We start from the raw sequence: 18,222 nt of genomic DNA, 5'->3' as shown, positions 1-18,222 counted from the left end.
CTACTTTTACTTTAATTTTGCTGAAAAAAATTTGAAAAAAAAATGATTTTTTATTTTTTTATTTCAGCGATTTATAAAAATACCTGCGATTTTTTCATAAAAAAATTTCAAAAAAAAGTTTTGTGATCTCTAAGTATTTTTTTTAATGCATTTTTATGATTTTTAGGGTTTTTTTGTTTTCCAAATAACCCTTCCCTATATATATATATATATATATATATATATATATATATATATATATATATATATATATATATATATATATATATATATATATATATATATCAAGGTTGCAAAAAACGCTCGACGTAGGCTCGGCGGTGGACTGGGTCAACGGATTAATCGGTTAGGCGGGGATTAATCGGGGACCATTAATTATTAAAAAATTATTAATTATAACATTAATCCTAAGAATATAACATTAATAAATATAAAATTATAAACTAAAATAATTATTAAAAATTTAATAAATTTAACATGAAACTATGATCACAACAAATTGGTTGATTTCTTTATTTCAAGGGATTAATCAGCTTTGACTTTGAACACTCTGATGAATGAGCAACAATAGCAAAGAACTAGAATACAATTCAGATTTCAATTCAGATGGTATGGAATTAAGATTTAATAAAAAATCATCCATCATATTCTCAATTCGGATCCTCCAGTGCTTCTAAATGAACCAAGACATTCCAAAACAGATTTAGCACAGATCCTCCCTGTAAACTGCAATCAAACAAGATCCAAAATTAGATATAACTGGAGTAAATTCTATCTTTTGGCATTTGGGACTTCGATTACTACTTTTCCCTAATTGGTTGATTTTTTTATTTAGTTCTTAATGTAAATTACATGAAATTGGATATTTTTGTCAATGACATTAGCAACAGAAGCAAATGATTCAGATATAATGGACACATCAACTGAAACATCATCCTAATCTATAGATTTCATATTCGTATTCTAGAAACAATGATAAATTAGTAAATAATCGAAGAACAAGATCAAAATTAGCATTGACTAAGCAACTTGTTTCAATCATCTTCCATCATAAATGATGATTAATAGATTAAATCATAGGTTTCATGAACAATAGTTCGACTCCAAAATACCCGGTTAGTAAATCGATGAGATTAATTTGAAGAAAGAATGAAGAGTAGAAGAATCACCTGTACTGAACGCCCAATTTGATCCCAAGAACAAGCTTTTCAGTGTGTACGTTCATCTTCGCACGCCCAGAACAAGCTTCGAGCTGAAGTTGGTGGTCATGGTGGAGGATTGGCGGATTGAGGTGTAGAGAAAGGAGGTGTTTGTCTTCTTCGAATTCTGAACTATTTTAGCCAAACAAACAGAGCCTGGTTCGAATTCTCCATCTTTGACTTCACTGGGTCTGTTTGTCTTCTCCAAATTGTTCTTCAGAACGCTACAGATTTGCCGAATGAAAAGCCTCTTCAGTCGAGACTTCAACACCGGCTTTGTCGTCACCATCTCCGAAGATTGAAGACTTGAGCAAGCTTGAAAGAAACTCCATTGAAGAACTAATCTCTGTTGATTATCATCTTCCAATCGGAGTCGAGATTGAAGAACGCACATGATCGAGTTGTATACCGAGAATCCCAAACACCCTCTGTACATATGAAACATAAAATAGAGAAGAAGGAAGAATGAATTTATCTTTGTGTATTCCTGTGTTTTTTCAATTGAGTATCCCACATCGTTGGTGGGGTAAACTATAATGGGAAAACATTTCTATAAAAAGGGTCTAAGGCTTCATTGAAATTCAGATGCACTATGTATTGGGCCAACTGTCTCCTTTGAGCCGGTAGGTCCTTTGAGCCCGGTTTTGGGTCCGATTTAGTCCGATTTGGACTGAATTGGACCGGTTTTGACCGATATTGACCAAGGCCGATTATTTTACCCTCTAACCCTTATTCGTAGGCGGTTGGAGGCCGCCAAGCGCCTAACCGCCGATTAATTAGCCGCTTAGACCGATTTTTACAACCATGATATATATATATATATATATATATATATATATATTATATATATATATATATATATATATATATAATTGACTAACCCGAGATGCGGGTTGTAACTAATGATGGAATTGTCCTAGGAAGACAAATACTCTTTGTATAATCCTCTACTCTATCATTTGGAATATTTAGGTTGCAAATAATGATAAAATTTTCAAAAAGATTAGTGTTAACCCAATTAGAACCGCGGATTCCATCATAAGTCAATCTTTCGAATGATACAAGTACAGGGTAATAATAGGCTGGGAAGTTGGGGCGAATGAAGTTGCTCTCCTTTTCATCTATAATCTCTAATTATTAGAGGCTTTTGTAATTTACTATTTACGGTTCTTTGTGGTTTCTTCCATTCGTAGTTGTTTGCTACTGTTTGGGTTCTTTTCATATATATAATATATTCTTCGTTTCAAAAAAAAAAAAAAAAAATAGCCTTGTTTGAGTTGAATTATATATATATATATATATATATATATATATATATATATATATATATATATATATATATATATATATATATATATCACCAAATGTGCAATCATTTAACTAAGGCTTGTTTGTGTTGACTCTCTTTGACACCATGGCAATGCAATCATCAAATTAAGGCATAAGACCTTGGGGAGATAACAAAAAAAGCAACCCCAAATACGAATGTGTGGAACTTTCAGCTCACATTCTAACTGTCCCAAGTCTGTGCACGTAGCCTATAGGTTGGCCAGCATTGTGATTTGTGACCAACCAACTATTGAACCGTCTAAGGAAGGACGAATGAGCAGCAGGAACCCCTGCATTTGGTTGCTTATAGCATGTTCTAGTAATTAGTTTGTTACACTTGCAGGTTGAAAAACCCAATATGTGTATGATTCACGTGGAAAAGGTGCTTCGTATAGATCAAAATTCCCAAATCCCAATTGGTTCGAATGTATGTTAGAAATTGTTGTTCCAAAAATATTAATTAGTACAAATTTATAAACACATGTTAAGTGTTTCTAATAGATGAAGACATTTATTACGCTAATTATTAAATGGTCTCTTTTGAATTAAACTACAAGACATCCTTTTGTTTTTTTTTCCTTGATTTTGACCTTAATAATACCTTGTTTTGTTGGAAATATGCTTATCCAAATTTGCATACCTATATATCCACAAAAAGATATTTGTGATTTTGGTTATAGTTAAGTTTTTATTCAATTATATATCGAGTAAAGTACAAATTTCTTTCCTGAAGTATTTAATAAACGTTTATTTTCAAAAAAATTTCAACACCAATCGTGAATACTTCGTGTAGCATGATTTGTTATCAGAAACTCTAAAATGAGAGGTGTTTTGGTGTTTTTAGCCATCTTCAACTTAGACTCTCCTTCTATTCATCTTTTTCATAAATTATAAATATTTTTTAAATCAATTTCGTACACATAATTTTTTTAATAAAATATAAACTATATATTAAATCAAAATATTTAAATCATGCATATATATCAAACCAAACCCAAATATCATACAAAATCAAACCTATTTAGGAGGAGAAATGTACGTAGAAGATGGTCATAATCAAGGTCAAGGGATTGCAGTGAGACAGGGTGGGTCCAGCTTTTGCCACGTGATGTTAAAAGGACTCTGACGTGTGAAAGCAAGTGGGGTCCAGCCAAGCTATGTTTCTTTTCCTTTTTAACAATCCAATCTTTTTGTGCTTTTCCCCCTTTCATCGGTTTTAAGCTTCCTTCTCCATTCCCAAACATTCCTTTCCATATCTAAGCACCCACCCCTACCCTAATACCCTAATAACGTTCCATATACCAAAGTATCTCATATCCCATACCCCATACTCCTGTACATACATAACACATATCCCATATGGCTATACATAGATATATTCATTCATACATGTGTATACGTTTCACATATACATAGATATCACCATACCCGCTTATTACATATTCCATACATATCTACAACACTCATACATATAGATACGTTTCATACATACACACAATACATTGCCATAAAAATTATCAAAATTAAAAATATTTTTAATATGTTTGAAAATAATAAAGATCTCTTATAATCATTTTTATTCATTTGTAATATGACTAATTTTATACGTACCTCTCTCCCTCGATTGTTTGTTGTACCACCCTCTATCTAAGTGGATGGATGTAATATAATGAAAATTTGACATATAATAGCACCATTTTAATATTTGTTCACCATGATCAAAATCCAATACTTTACATGTCTGAAAATTTGACACTTTATCAAGAAGACATTTATACTAAACTAGGTTACAATAAAAACTAATTTTATATTTTTTTTAAACGACAAATCTACTCTACTCTTTAATTTCATTTATGTTCACTGAGACACTTGAACCCTCAACCTCAAAAAGTGAGGACAATACCGGATATCGTCAGGCTAGAAGCCGGTTAATGAATAGGAAACAATCTCTTTGTAATCATTTATAAGAAAGAATTAGGAGGTGTGTGGATTATGTAATTAATATAGAATCATGAGATGATTTGGATTTTTGAACGACGATTCGAATTTCGTATGATAAGAAATCCATCTTGGGTTTGGTTGCTAATTACAGCACTAGAGAGGGGTCAAATTTCCTACAAAAACCTCCTACAAGAAAAATCCGTCGGAAAAACGTACAAATTTCCAAAACAATACTAATACTAACACAAAATAAAATCCTCATTTAGCGATACTTTACAGACAAAAAGTAAAACCTTCGGTAATCCATTAGAAATTCCCGACTAAACTAATTAATATCGCCTTAAGTTTAATTAAGTTTTCTTGGAATTGTTGGAGATTTCCGATCCTTTTCCTACCAAACTAACTAATATCGTTTTCTGTAAAATAAGTTTTCTTGAAAACTCATGGGAAATTTCCCACCACTTTGCGACCAAACTAATTAATATCATTTTCTTTTATTATGTATATAGTAATTTTTCTTCATACATAACATTTTATATTTTAAAATATTATATTATATAATTCTATAAAATAAAAATTATAGAATATGGAAAACAATATTGTTTATGAATCCTTCTTTTTTTAGTATTCTCATAAACTCATTGGAATTTTTCTGACATTTTTTTGACAAAATTATTTGATATCGTTATTTTTTCAATTTAGCTTTCATCAATAACGGTCGTTTTATTAGTTTAGCTTTCATAAATAACTTATCAAAACGTCATTTTTTAGTTTAGCTTTTATCAATAACATATGAGAAGTTTCCATGCCTTTCCAGATAAAATGGTTTTTCTAATCGTTATTAGTTATTATTATTATTAGTCGTGAGATCCATATAGAACATATAAATTATTAAAGAAAACACACTGCGTGGGAGATGGATGGTCACCGACCCACCGGCGAGTAGACGGAGATCCGCCGGAGGAAAGCAAATGTCAGAACAGAACAATCCAATGCCCTCACAAACTATTTTGTAGCGGGATTTCCAGATTACACAAAAAAAGAGGAGTTGCGGAGACCCTTCTCAAGATTTGGAAAAGTGGTCAATGTGTATTTTGGGTGGAAGAAAGATTATTGGAAGAAGAACTACGCATTCATTAGATTCATGGGGGTAGACGACGCCAAGGTATTGGAGACAAGATTACAAGGTATCAAATGCAAAGAAATGGTACTAGAGGTTAACATATCCAAGCATCAGAGAAAGGAAAAGGTCAACCAACACCAACGAATCTCTAGAACTTGGAGGAATCCACACATGAATGAAATCTCTCTTCTCAAATCAGGTATTAGAAATAACAGTACATTTGCTCAGGTCGTGGCTGGACAAAAAAATCAGCAAAAGAGTAACTATACCCCCTGTATCACACTTAACTCTAACACTAGTATGTGTGGATGGCTAAGAAAAAATCTATCCTAATTGGTGAAGCTCACAGTCTTGACCATATGGGTACACTCCATGCCCTGGGAATAATATCGGAAGAAACCAAATATCTAGGGGGTTTAAGAATTGCTATTGACTTTAAGTGCTCCAAAAGTGCAAATGAATTCCTAGAAGATGAAAGTCGATGGAAAGATTGGTTCAAATGGTTGGGGAGAGCTGATCACCATAATGTTCGATATGAAAGAACTGCTTGGCTGAAGATTCTTGGGGTTCCCTTGGAATTTTGGGATGAAGATAATTTCTCACTTATTGCAAGCAGGTTCGGTAAGGTTATAAACACATTTGATTCAATCTCAAGTAGAAGGGACTATTCCATGGGGAAGGTTGGGATCCTAACAACAAGAAGAACATGGATTAATGAAGAAGTTATAATTGAAGTCAGTAACACGAAATACAGAGTAGGTGTGGTGGAATACACGGATGATTGGTCACCATTCAAACCCGCCCCCTTTGATAAAGTAGAGGAATCCGAAGATGAGGAAGAAGATTATGAAGGGATTTCAGAAACATCGATAGACGGAGAAGAAAACGAACCGGAAGAAGGCGAATTCCGACCTGATCAAACTCAGGTGTTCATGGCAACGGAACCAACTACAGAAGCTCAGATCAATTCCGGCAAAACGAAGTCCGCGCCGGTAAGTGACACTCACGCTGATGAACCGTTGGGCGCAACTATCGATCCTACAGTTAATGTCGTCGCCCCTCCCAAAGTATTGGAGTCGATTGAAATCCCCGATTCCACAGCCCCTGCATCACAATCAACTAAAGCTCCCTTCGTTTCCTTTATGGACCCTAATTCATCTTTTGGGCCTAAGAAAAATCCTATCCTTGGGCCAATTGAAAATTTGGTCCCCCTTGGGTGTTTTGGGCCATTCCCAACAAATAATGGCACTCCTATATTCTCGTTTATTTCTCAGCAGGAAAAAAAATGAATGCACATTTGATCGTGATTCAGATGGTGGTAGTCCTAAACCTAAAAAATGTAAGTGGGATAATGTGCGCTTATGCACAAATCAAACCCCTTCGTTCCATTTTAATTTAGGCCACACACAAACAAACGCTGAAACCACTGATGGGTTTCGGTTAAATCTAGACAATCGCACATCAACTAGCCTTGACTTAAACTTGAACATGAATTCAACCAATTTGAAACCAAACAGATATACCTGAAACTAGTACATCGGACTCCCACTCAAACGAAATCGAGCAAACAGTAGAGATTGGGGCTGCAATCGGATTCCAAATTGATGTGAGCAATGGAATTCTTGCGGAAACGCTTGGAGTTACCGGTGAGCAACAACGTATCCAATGAATTGCTTGTCCCTGAATGTAAGAGTCATTGGGGTGGATGTAAAAGTGAATTGGGTAAGGAAGCTATGAAATTTCCACAAACCTAATTTCACAGGGCTTCAAGAAACACAATTGTCTCATCATGAAAACTTAGACATAGCTGCTTGTTGGGGAGATTAAGATTATGATTATGAAGGTGTTGACTCAGACGGGAGATCTGGAGGGTTAGTCTCAATATGGAACATTAACTGTTTTCAGAAAAAAGAAGTAATAAAATCTAATCAGTTTATCATTATCGTTGGAACTTGGATTGGCATCAATGGAGATACGATTCTTGCTAATATTTATGGGCCACATGACATTGGTGATCAAAAAATCTTATGGAGGAATCTGAACTCAATTAAAAGATCAAAACCAGGCAATTGGGTTTTATTTGGTGACTTCAATGCAGTTAGGAGGAGAGATGAAAGATTCAACTCTATATTTTGCCCGGCGAGTGCATCCGCCTTCAACAAATTCATTCTAGACGCGGAGCTTAGAGACTTTAGCATGGGTGGCGAGAAATTCACATTTATGGCTAGAGTAGGTGCAAAACTTAGTAAATTAGACAGGTTCCTCGCATGTGCAAACTTTCTTAATGCCTTTCCATCAATTGTGGCTACTGCACATACCCGTGAACTGTCAGATCACAGCCCGATAACCTTGATATCCCAAGACACTGACTTTGGACCACCTCCATTTAAACTATTCAACTCATGGATTCTGAAGGCTGGATTTGATAATACAGTTCATATGGCGTGGGAAAGTTTTGTAGGGTATGGTAGTCCAGACTCGTATTTGGCTGCCAAACTCAGGTATCTGAAAGGGGAGATAAAAAATGGAAGAAGCAATCAGATAAGATAGAAAATCAATAAATACTACGAATCAAAGATGATGTTGCACAACTCGAAAGGTTGGCGGATTCTAGACAACTAACTGAGACTGAGCTCGCGACACGCAGTCAAGGACTTCAAAGAATCCTAGAATTAGAAAAAATAGCGATACTAGAGCTGAAACAGAAATTTCGAGTCAAATGGGCTGTGGAGGGAGATGAAAACACTAATTTCTTTCACGGATATATAAATGGAAAAAGTAGAAGGAACAAGATCAATAGGCTGATGGTAAACGGCAGATGGACTACTTCTGTGGCCGAAATCAAAGGTGAAGCTCTGCGATTCTTCAAAAATAAATTCACCGAGACTCACGTTTCAAGGCCCAAGTTCACTAGCTCGTTCCTGAAATCAATCTCCATGATGGATGCAATTAAGTTAGAAGCACCATTTAGTCTTGAAGAAGTGAAAGCTGCAGTATGGGCGTGTGGTGGTGAGAAAGCACCTGGACCTGATGGATTCACGTTTAAATTCATCAAAATGTACTGGGATACTCTGAAGTGTGATGTGATGAACTTTGTTTTTCACTTCGACAAATTTGGAACCATTGCCAGGGGGTGCAATTCGTCATTCATATCACTTGTACCCAAGGTAAAAGACCCTTCCTCTCTATCCGACTTTCGTCCTATTAGCCTCATTGGTTGTATATACAAAATTATCTCGAAGATCTTAGCTACACGCCTCAAAAAGGTCATAGGCAAGGTCATTGGTGACGTCTAGTCTGCATATGTTGAAGGTAGGAACATTCTTGATGGTCTGTTGGTGATCAATGAGTTATACTCATGGGCTAAGAGAGCGAAAAAGAAAATTCTACTTTTCAAGGTGGACTTTGAAAAAGCATTTGACTCAATAAACTGGGGTTATCTTGATTCTATTCTCGAACAAATGGGTTTTGGGAATAAATGGAGGATTTGGTTTCGTGGATGCTTACATTCTTCTCGCGCCTCGGTTATCATCAATGGTTCTCCGACTGATGAGTTCGAGATCTCAAAAGGTGTTCGTCAAGGTGATCCTCTTTCCCCGTTCCTCTTCATCATAGCAATGGAAGGACTCAACGCGACTTTGATGGAGGCTAGAGATAAAGGGATCTTTAACGGTGTTCAATTACCCAATAATGGGCCCATTCTCACCCATATGTTTTACGCTGACGATGCATTGTTTGTGGGTGAGTGGTCTAGATCCAATCTCAAAAACTTGGCTCGGATATTAAGGTGTTTTCACGCTGCGTCTGGATTAAAGGTAAATTTTCACAAATCAAGAGTATTTGGAATAGGTGCATCAGCAAATGAAACCTTGAATTGGGCCAACATCCTTGGCTGTGAAGTGGGTTCCTTTCCCTTTACGTATCTTGGGGTACTTGTGGGAGCAAATATGAATCTTATAAAAAATTGGAAACCGATTATTGATAAATTTTCAGCCAAATTGTCCTCCTGGAAATCTAAGACTTTGTCATTTGGTGGGAGATTGACACTGATCACTTCGGTGCTAGGAAATTTACCCACTTATTTATTTTCCCTTTTCATGGCACTCGTCGCTGTCACAGAGACATTGGAACAAATACGAATAAAGTATTTGTGGGGGAAACAGAAGAGCAAGATCCACTGGGTCTCATGGGATAAAATCATTACTCCAAAATCAGAGGGTGGGTTGGGTGTGGGGTCAATCAGGGCATTAAACATCGGCCTAATTGTTAAGTGGTGGTGGCGTTTGAAAGTAAATGGAGACGTACTATGGGGTAGGGTCATAAAAAACATCCATAATATATATGATAAACCTCATAATTATATAGCTAATAGAAAGATCAGTGGGGTACGGAACACCATTGTGGCGACAAAAAGGACCTACAAACAAATGGGGTTGAACTCGATGACATATTCAAACTAAAGGTTAAATCTGGTGTCAACACGTTATTCTGGATAGACAAATGGATTGGTTCGACGGCGTTAAAAATCAAATATCCTTCTCTCTATGCTCTTGATTCTAGGAAAAAGTGTACAGTGGCTGACAGATTTTTTGAAGGTTTTTTTGCAGGTCATTGGCGGTCATGTCCTCACAAAGCAGGTCTAACTTCAAAGCTCAATAACCTCCGGAACGATCTAAGCTTCAGTACAGCTAGTTAATGGAGCTGACACATGGGAGTCCTCCTTGGATAAAGATGGAGCTTTCAAAGTAAGTGATATTAGGTGGAAAGTTGATGATCAATATGGAATAACTCAGAATATTCCCACAATCAAATGGAGCAAGGAAGTCCCAATCAAGGTTAACTGCTTCTTGTGGCGAGCAATTCAACAGAGGATTGCTTCCATGTCGGGCTTGAGAGCTAGAGGTATCAAGACTCAAACTACTATGTGTGGTGCATGCATAAACGAAGAAGAAGATGCTGATCATATTTTGGTAAGGTGTCCGTTTGCAAAAAGTGTGAGGGATAAAATCTTCAATTGGTGCGGTATACAGAATCAGTCATTCAATAGCATTGGCGAACTACTCAGATTTGCTGCAAATGGGGAGAGGAGCCCTAAAATGAAAGCTAGGTTCCATATCATTTGCTATGGTCTAGTTTGGAATCTATGGAAATATCGTAACGATCAGATGTTCAATCAGGTGTTCATTAGTCCTTCGTATGGTGTAGAGCAAAGCAAATCAATTCTATATATGTGGGTTAAATGTAAGGGTAAATGTGGTATCTGTTCATGGGTAGAGTGGTCATCATCGCCTTTTTGTATTTGATAACTTTCATACTCTGTTTCTGTTGCTTGTCTTTTTCCCCATGATAGTTACTTAGGTGTTGTTTGATTTTCTGAAGCAAAAATTCATGAAGTCTGCGGACCACCTCTACAACCCTCTGCAGTAGAAGAGGTGGATCAAACGGCTACATACTGTAATAAGAAACGTGTTTGTTTTTTTAACATCTGCATAGTGCTGCAGATATTAAAAAATTAAAATAAACTAATTTTATAAACCGAAAATACTTTTTTTAATATGTAAAATTTAATAACGTATAACATTTCTACAAGAATTAATGATATTTCAGTAAAAAATAATGATATTTCAACAAAAATAAAGATATTTTAGTAAAAAGTAATGATATTTCATCAAGAAATTATCATTATTGAATATAAAAAAATGAAAAAAAAATCAACAAAAAAAAAACGAATAAAAATGTGAAATAAAATTTCAACAACATATAATCAAAATTCCAGCACGAAAAAAAGAAGAAGAAGAGGTTGGAAGATGCAGTACAAGTGTTGCGCCAAAAGAGCACGCGCAGAGGAAAAGTGCTGCGCGTGTGCTGCGAGATGAAAAGTGTTGCGCGTATGCTGTGTCGCGTAGCAACTAGAGGTCTAAAGAGTTTTTTTCCAAAAAACAAATAGCACCTTACTAGTCGGGAGTTTTTATTTTTATTAATAATATTTGCCGTTTCCAAAAACATATAAATTTATTAAATAAAAAGTTAAGTATGAATATCTAAACAATAAACATAAAAAAGTTCGAATTTATTAAAAAAATTAGAAAAAAAATATTGAATTGCTAAAACTGAAATTCTCATTTATCTTTTAAATTTAAACAAATAATTTAGATAAAAATTGACAATAATTTAGAAATTTGAAATTAAAAGGAATGTTATATTAATAAAATTTATATACATTTATTACAATTATTACAATTAAATACTATGTAGATTTTAATAATATAGAAAAAACTATAAAATGAATTTTTATTTATATATATATATATATATATATATATATATATATATATATATATATATATATATATATATATATATATAAAACATCCCAAAAATCATGACCAAAAATTTCATTTTGATATAACGATTCATAAAACAATTTATAGAAAACATAATCAAGTTATTCCATTTCATGAAAACCATAGATCATGTGTCTCAAAAGCATGTCATAATATAGTAAAAATGTCAGGGTACAAATCCCACGAATCTCATATGCGGAAAATTGTATGTGTGATGCGCTGCTACCGTGCCAACTCATTTCCCTTCGAAGAAGAAGGACTGAAACAACAACTGAAAACCGTAAGCCCAAATCTTAGTGAGTTCCCCCATCATACCACATACCATACATAACACATACTGTCTAACATATTCGGGTACTAGCTACCCCTTCGGTCTATTTCAACCGGTAACTTGCCTAGCATATCAGGGTGCTGGCCTACCCCTTCGGTCCTGTCGACCAGTAACTTGCCTAGCATATCAGGGTGCTGGCCTACCCCTTCGGCATAAACATAGCATCCTAGTGCATAAACATATAGCATCCTATTGCATAAACATAGTATCCTAGTGCATGAACTTATAAGTCATATACTACCGGTGACTATTTCACCCCTACTTCTACCACATAGCATCCTAGTGCATAAACATATAAGTCATATACTGCCTAGCTTATCTGGGTGTTAGCATACCTCTTTGTCCCTATCGACCGATATTGGGGTCTATCCTACCCCTCCTACCACTATCACATAACATCATAGCATACTAGCACATAAAGCATAATAGATAGTGACATACCATACAATTATCACAAAGACAATCATCTCTACTATAACTCTTACTAGTGGGTCGTATTAGTGCCTTCGGCCCACTTTTACTGGAAGGTAACTCACCTCAATATGGTGAAGTAGTTGCATGTCCTCGGCTCTGGGATCAACTCCTCTCAAACTCCTACACATAACAAGCTCCTTTAATTACTCTTTCATACTTATAACCCCTTTAAGGGTCAACTCTGGTCAATGGTCAAACTCAAAGTCAACATCCTGGTTGACTCAACTCGCCGAGTTGGTCCATCAACTTGTCGAGTTCCATAATCCATAAAACCCTGAAATCTCGATCCTACTCGTCGAGTCCTTTCATGAACTCGTCGAGTTCATCCTCATAGCATAGTCAGGACCTTTTACCCACAACTCGCCGAGTCCCTCCTTGAAGTCGTCGAGTTCCTCAACCTTCATAACCCAAACCATGGCCAACTCATTGAGTCGTATTCAAGACTCGACGAGTTTGATCAGTAACAGAAAAGGTTGGGAGACCACGACCCAACTCACCGAGTTGTATGAACAACTCGTCGAGTCCCCCATAGTCTAAATCCATACAGTCGTTTCTAGTTGGGCTTACTGCATTCAAATCATAGATCTGATTCCCTAGGGTTGATATATCACGTAAAGTTTCTAAGTTTACGTCCATTCATGGGTTATCTGGCTTAAAAATCCATACAAAGTGGTTCAGAAGTTGCATGGGACTCCCATGGCCATAAAGTTGGCACCTTTATGCCATGGAGTCCCTCAAAGGCTCCAGATCTGAATTCATGACTCCAAAACATGCTTGCATCCATGAATGGTTCCGAAATATGCTCCTTAAAGCCCTAAACTACCCCATGAAGAGATCTAGTAAATGAATAGTCAAGGTATAGACTTTATACCTCAATAAGGCTGCTTGGACAATGAAATCTCTGGATCCAAAGCTTCATCCTTCAACCAAGCAATTCTAGCTTCCACTCCTTTAAGGAAATACAAAAGAATCACTCTCTTTTCACTCACACACACTCAAAAGGCTCAAGATCACAAATTAGGGTTTTGTTGGACTGAGGGAGGCGATGAGGGAGGCCACAATGAAGTGTTAAAGGTCCTTAAATATGGTGCAAACCCTGAAAATTAGCGTTTCACTCTGGCAGCTCTACTCGTCGAGTTGAGGCTTCTCAACTCGTCGAGTAGACTTTGAGTCCGCGTCCAAAAATCCCATTCCTGCTCGACGAGTTTGGGGCCTCCAACTCGTCGAGTCCCTTTGCAAAGATGAATAATTCTTATTAAAATACATACCAGGAACCGGGCGTTACAAATCTTCCCCACTTATTTGAGACTTCTTCCTCGAAGTCTGCTGCATCTGGGAAGAGCTCGGGGTAGTGCTCCGGCATCTCGTCCTCCGGCTCCCAAGTCCATTCTGAGCCCTTGCGGTACTGTCATTGCACCTTCACTAACTCAACCATCTTGTTCCTCAGATCCTTCGTCTTCCTGTCGAGGATGGCTACCGGCCGCTCGATGTAGTTCAGGCTGTCATTCACCTGAATATCCTCAGGAGGTACCACCGCAGAGTCATCTACCAGGCACTTCCGCAGCTGGGAGACATGAAAGGTACTATGGATCTAACTATGCTCGGCTGGCAGATCAAGCCTATACGCCACCTTGCCCACCCGAGCTGCAACCCTGAAAGGACCAATGTACATGGGGCCCAACTTGCCCAGCTTCCTGAACCGGATGACACCTTTCCAAGGTGATATCTTCAGGAGAACCATATCCCCAACCTGGAACTCCAGGTCCAATCGACGTCTGTCGGCGTAGCTCTTCTGCCGACTCTGAGTAGTCTGCAGCCTGCTCCGGACCTGTTGAATCCTCTGTGTCGTCTTGAGTACCACCTCGGTACTCCCCATGACCCTATGTCCAACCTCACCCCAGCATATCGGGGTTCTGCACTTCCTCCCATATAACATCTCGAAGGGAGGACGATCGATACTCACGTGGTAGCTGTTATTATAGGAAAACTCTGCCAAGGGAAGGTAGGTATCCCAACTACCACCGAAGTCCAAGACGCATGCCCGCAGCATATCCTCTAGAGTCTGGATGGTCCGCTCGCTCTGACCATCCGTCTGCGAGTGAAAACTCGTGCTAAAGTGCAGGCGAGTACCCAACTCGTCATGAAATTTCTTCCAGAATCTGGAAGTAAATCGCACGTCTCGGTTAGAAATCACAGAAACTGGCACTCCGTGTCGAGCTACTACCTCTCTGATGTAGATGTCGGCCAGTTTCTCCGCTGAAATGCTCTCCTGGATCGGAATGAAATGGGCACTCTTGGTCAACCGATCCACGATGACCCAAATCGAATCCACTCCCCGTGCGGTCCTGGGAAGTTTTGTGATAAAATCCATAGTAATTGATGGGTTTTGAGCATTCTAACACTTCCTAAGTGTACATGCAACCCTAATAACCTTGGATCTATGTTTGTCTAATAATCACACAAAGTTGAATTCCAAGGTTATATTCCTATCTAGCATACATGGGGAACATTTTTAAGTTGAATGAAAGATAGAATAACTTACCTTGTTGTTGATTATGATCCTTAAAACCTTGTGAGCCTAGCACCCCAAGTGTGATGCCTCAAATGCTTCACACAACACCAAATGCAAAGGAGTAAACTTTGAGAGAATCTTACACTTGCAAAATCGGCTCTAGCCCTCTTGTTTCTTAGTGTCGCCGATTTTGGTGGAGAACATGTTGCTTATATAGTGTGTCACATCTAGGGTTACACCATGTAAACCCTAATGTGGCATGACTCTTCATTTCCATGACCCATGGGTTTGTAACTCCCATGGAGCCTCCATGGAGCATCCTATGGGTGGAACCCAACTTGATAATCCATGGAGCCTCTTAGCCCACTATATAAGATATGGAAGATTTACATAATCTACCCATATATTTAATTAGTTATCTTTTGATCACTTAATTAATTCTAAATTAATTCTTGATCAAACTAATTAAATAATATTATTAATATATTAGAACTTATAATATATTAATAAACCATAAGTGTTATTTCTCTCATTTTAGTTTATCCAATTGCATGGTGCCATGCAACCCAAATGGACCATGCCGGGTCGGGTCAAGTACATACCAGAAATAGTTATGGACTTATACACCTTATCCAACAGTCTCCCACTTGGATAAGTCTAATAACTATAACTGCAATACTTCAGGAACCGATCGGCAATCATAGCTCTTTCAAGGTCTCTCGGAACTGAGAAGATGATGATACGCCATTTAAGATAAGTGATCATATAATCCTCTGTTCTAGATATCAGCTGGACAAATACATGGAACAATGTCTTACTTTGTGTCCACCAGTTTGTTTCTCGATTTCCGATTTGTTTGACAAAGAACTCAATTGAACACATCAACTTAGTTTTGACCGGGCCCGGTACATAGGTCAAAACAAAAGCATTGAGGGGCCCAGATATCAGCTTCTAATCCAAGAAGGAACAGATAAACTTCGACTCATATGTTTGTTCTACTACTCATTGAATTATACACAAGAGCACGTTTTATAACATCGAGTTACCAATGCGTTTTCGTACAATCAATGCATAACCAACTCATAAGTAACAAATCATATATCTAGGTTTGAAGACTTATATGATATTACCGTCTCACGATCACTCGAGATAAATTCCATGAAGTGATTCCAGTGAGCTTGGGTTGAGTCCAATGCTCAGAACTTATGAGCACTCATGAGTGTTGTAGCCATGTCCAACAACTTAGACCTCTGCAACCAATCATGACAGTCTTGATTCATACATACTTCCGACATATGACCGACTGTGGAGGTTCGAATAATATGATATACCAAACACAATTATTCTGGAAGTCAAAACATGCAAAAGAAATATAGTAAACGATCGACAAGAGATAGCAACACTTTACTCATAAATAAAACACCTTTTATTCATCATCTAATGTCAATTACACTTTACATATTTCAAGGTTATCTAACTACTAAATCTAATATCATCCTTCAGCCCTATGCTCCGAGCATGCTGGAGATGCTTAACCCGAGTCAGTCCCTTCTTGAGGGGATCTGCTGGATTCTCATCCGATGATACCCTCTTTGCCACGAGGAGTCCTTCTTCTATTCGATGTCTGATGAAATGGTATTTTCTGTCGATGTGTCTGGATCTCCCGTGATCCCTTGGTTCCTTGGCTAAGGCAACTGCACTTTCACTATCACAGAAAATTTCCATTGGCTCTTTAATAGCTGGTACAACTCCAAGGTCTCCAATGAAGTTCTTCAGCCATATCGCCTCCTTTGCTGCCTCGCTAGCTGCTATATACTCTGATTCGCAAGTTGAATCAGCCACTGTCTCTTGCTTGGAACTCTTCCAAGAAATTGCTCCTCCATTTAAGGTAAAGACCCAGCCTGACTGAGAGCGGAAATTATCCCTATCAGTCTGAAAGCTAGCATCACTATACCCTACAACTCTCAAGTCTTCACTCCCACCGAGGGTAAGGACCCAGTCCTTAGTCCTCCGTAGGTACTTGAGGATATTCTTTACCGCAGTCCAGTGTGCCTTGCCAGGGTTCCCCTGATACCTGCTAACCATGCTCAAAGCAAAGGCTACATCAGGTCGAGTTCACGTCATAGCATACATGATCGATCCTACAGCCGAAGCATAAGGTATTCGACTCATTTATGCTATCTCAGCCTCAGTACTAGGGCTTTGTGTCTTACTCAATCTGGCGTTACTCTGGATGGGTAACTCTCCTTTCTTGGAGTCCTGCATGCCGAATCTCTTTAGCACCTTATCCAAGTAGGTACTCTGACTAAGTCCAATTAGTCTTTTACTCCGGTCTCTCAAGATCCTTATCCCTAGAATATAGGCAGCTTCTCCTAGGTCCTTCATAGAGAAACACTTCCCAAGCCAGGACTTAACTTCCTGCAGAGTTGGGATGTCATTTCCTATGAGTAGTATGTCATCCACATACAATACCCAAAAGCTAACTATACTCCCACTAGCCTTGACATATACACAAGATTCATCTTCACTCCTAGAAAAGCCAAATTCTTTGACTTTCTCATCAAAGAAAAGATTCCATCTGCGAGGTGCTTGCTTTAACCCATAAATGGATTTCTCAAGCTTACACACTCTATTAGGGTACTCTGTATTGACAAAACCCTCTGGCTGACTCATATAAACATCCTCAGCCAACTTTCCATTAAGGAAAGCAGTTTTGACATCCATTTGCCATATTTCATAGTCATGAAATGCAGCTATGGCTAACAGAACCCTAATAGACTTAATCTTGGCCACTAGAGAAAAGGTCTCATCATAATCAACTCCCGGAGTTTGTGAGAAACCCTTTGCAACCAGTCGTTCCTTATAAGTGTGTACATTACCATCCATGTCGGTCTTCTTCTTGAAGATCCATTTGCACCCTACAGTCTTACGACCTGGTACATTCTCAACCAAGTTCCAAACTTGATTGT

The sequence above is a fragment of the Lactuca virosa genome, chromosome 3 (assembly GCF_052849685.1).
Source record: "Lactuca virosa cultivar CGN04683 chromosome 3, Lactuca_virosa_CGN04683_v6, whole genome shotgun sequence".
Taxonomy (NCBI): Eukaryota; Viridiplantae; Streptophyta; class Magnoliopsida; order Asterales; family Asteraceae; genus Lactuca; species Lactuca virosa.
This window is presented reverse-complemented; position numbering follows the sequence as displayed.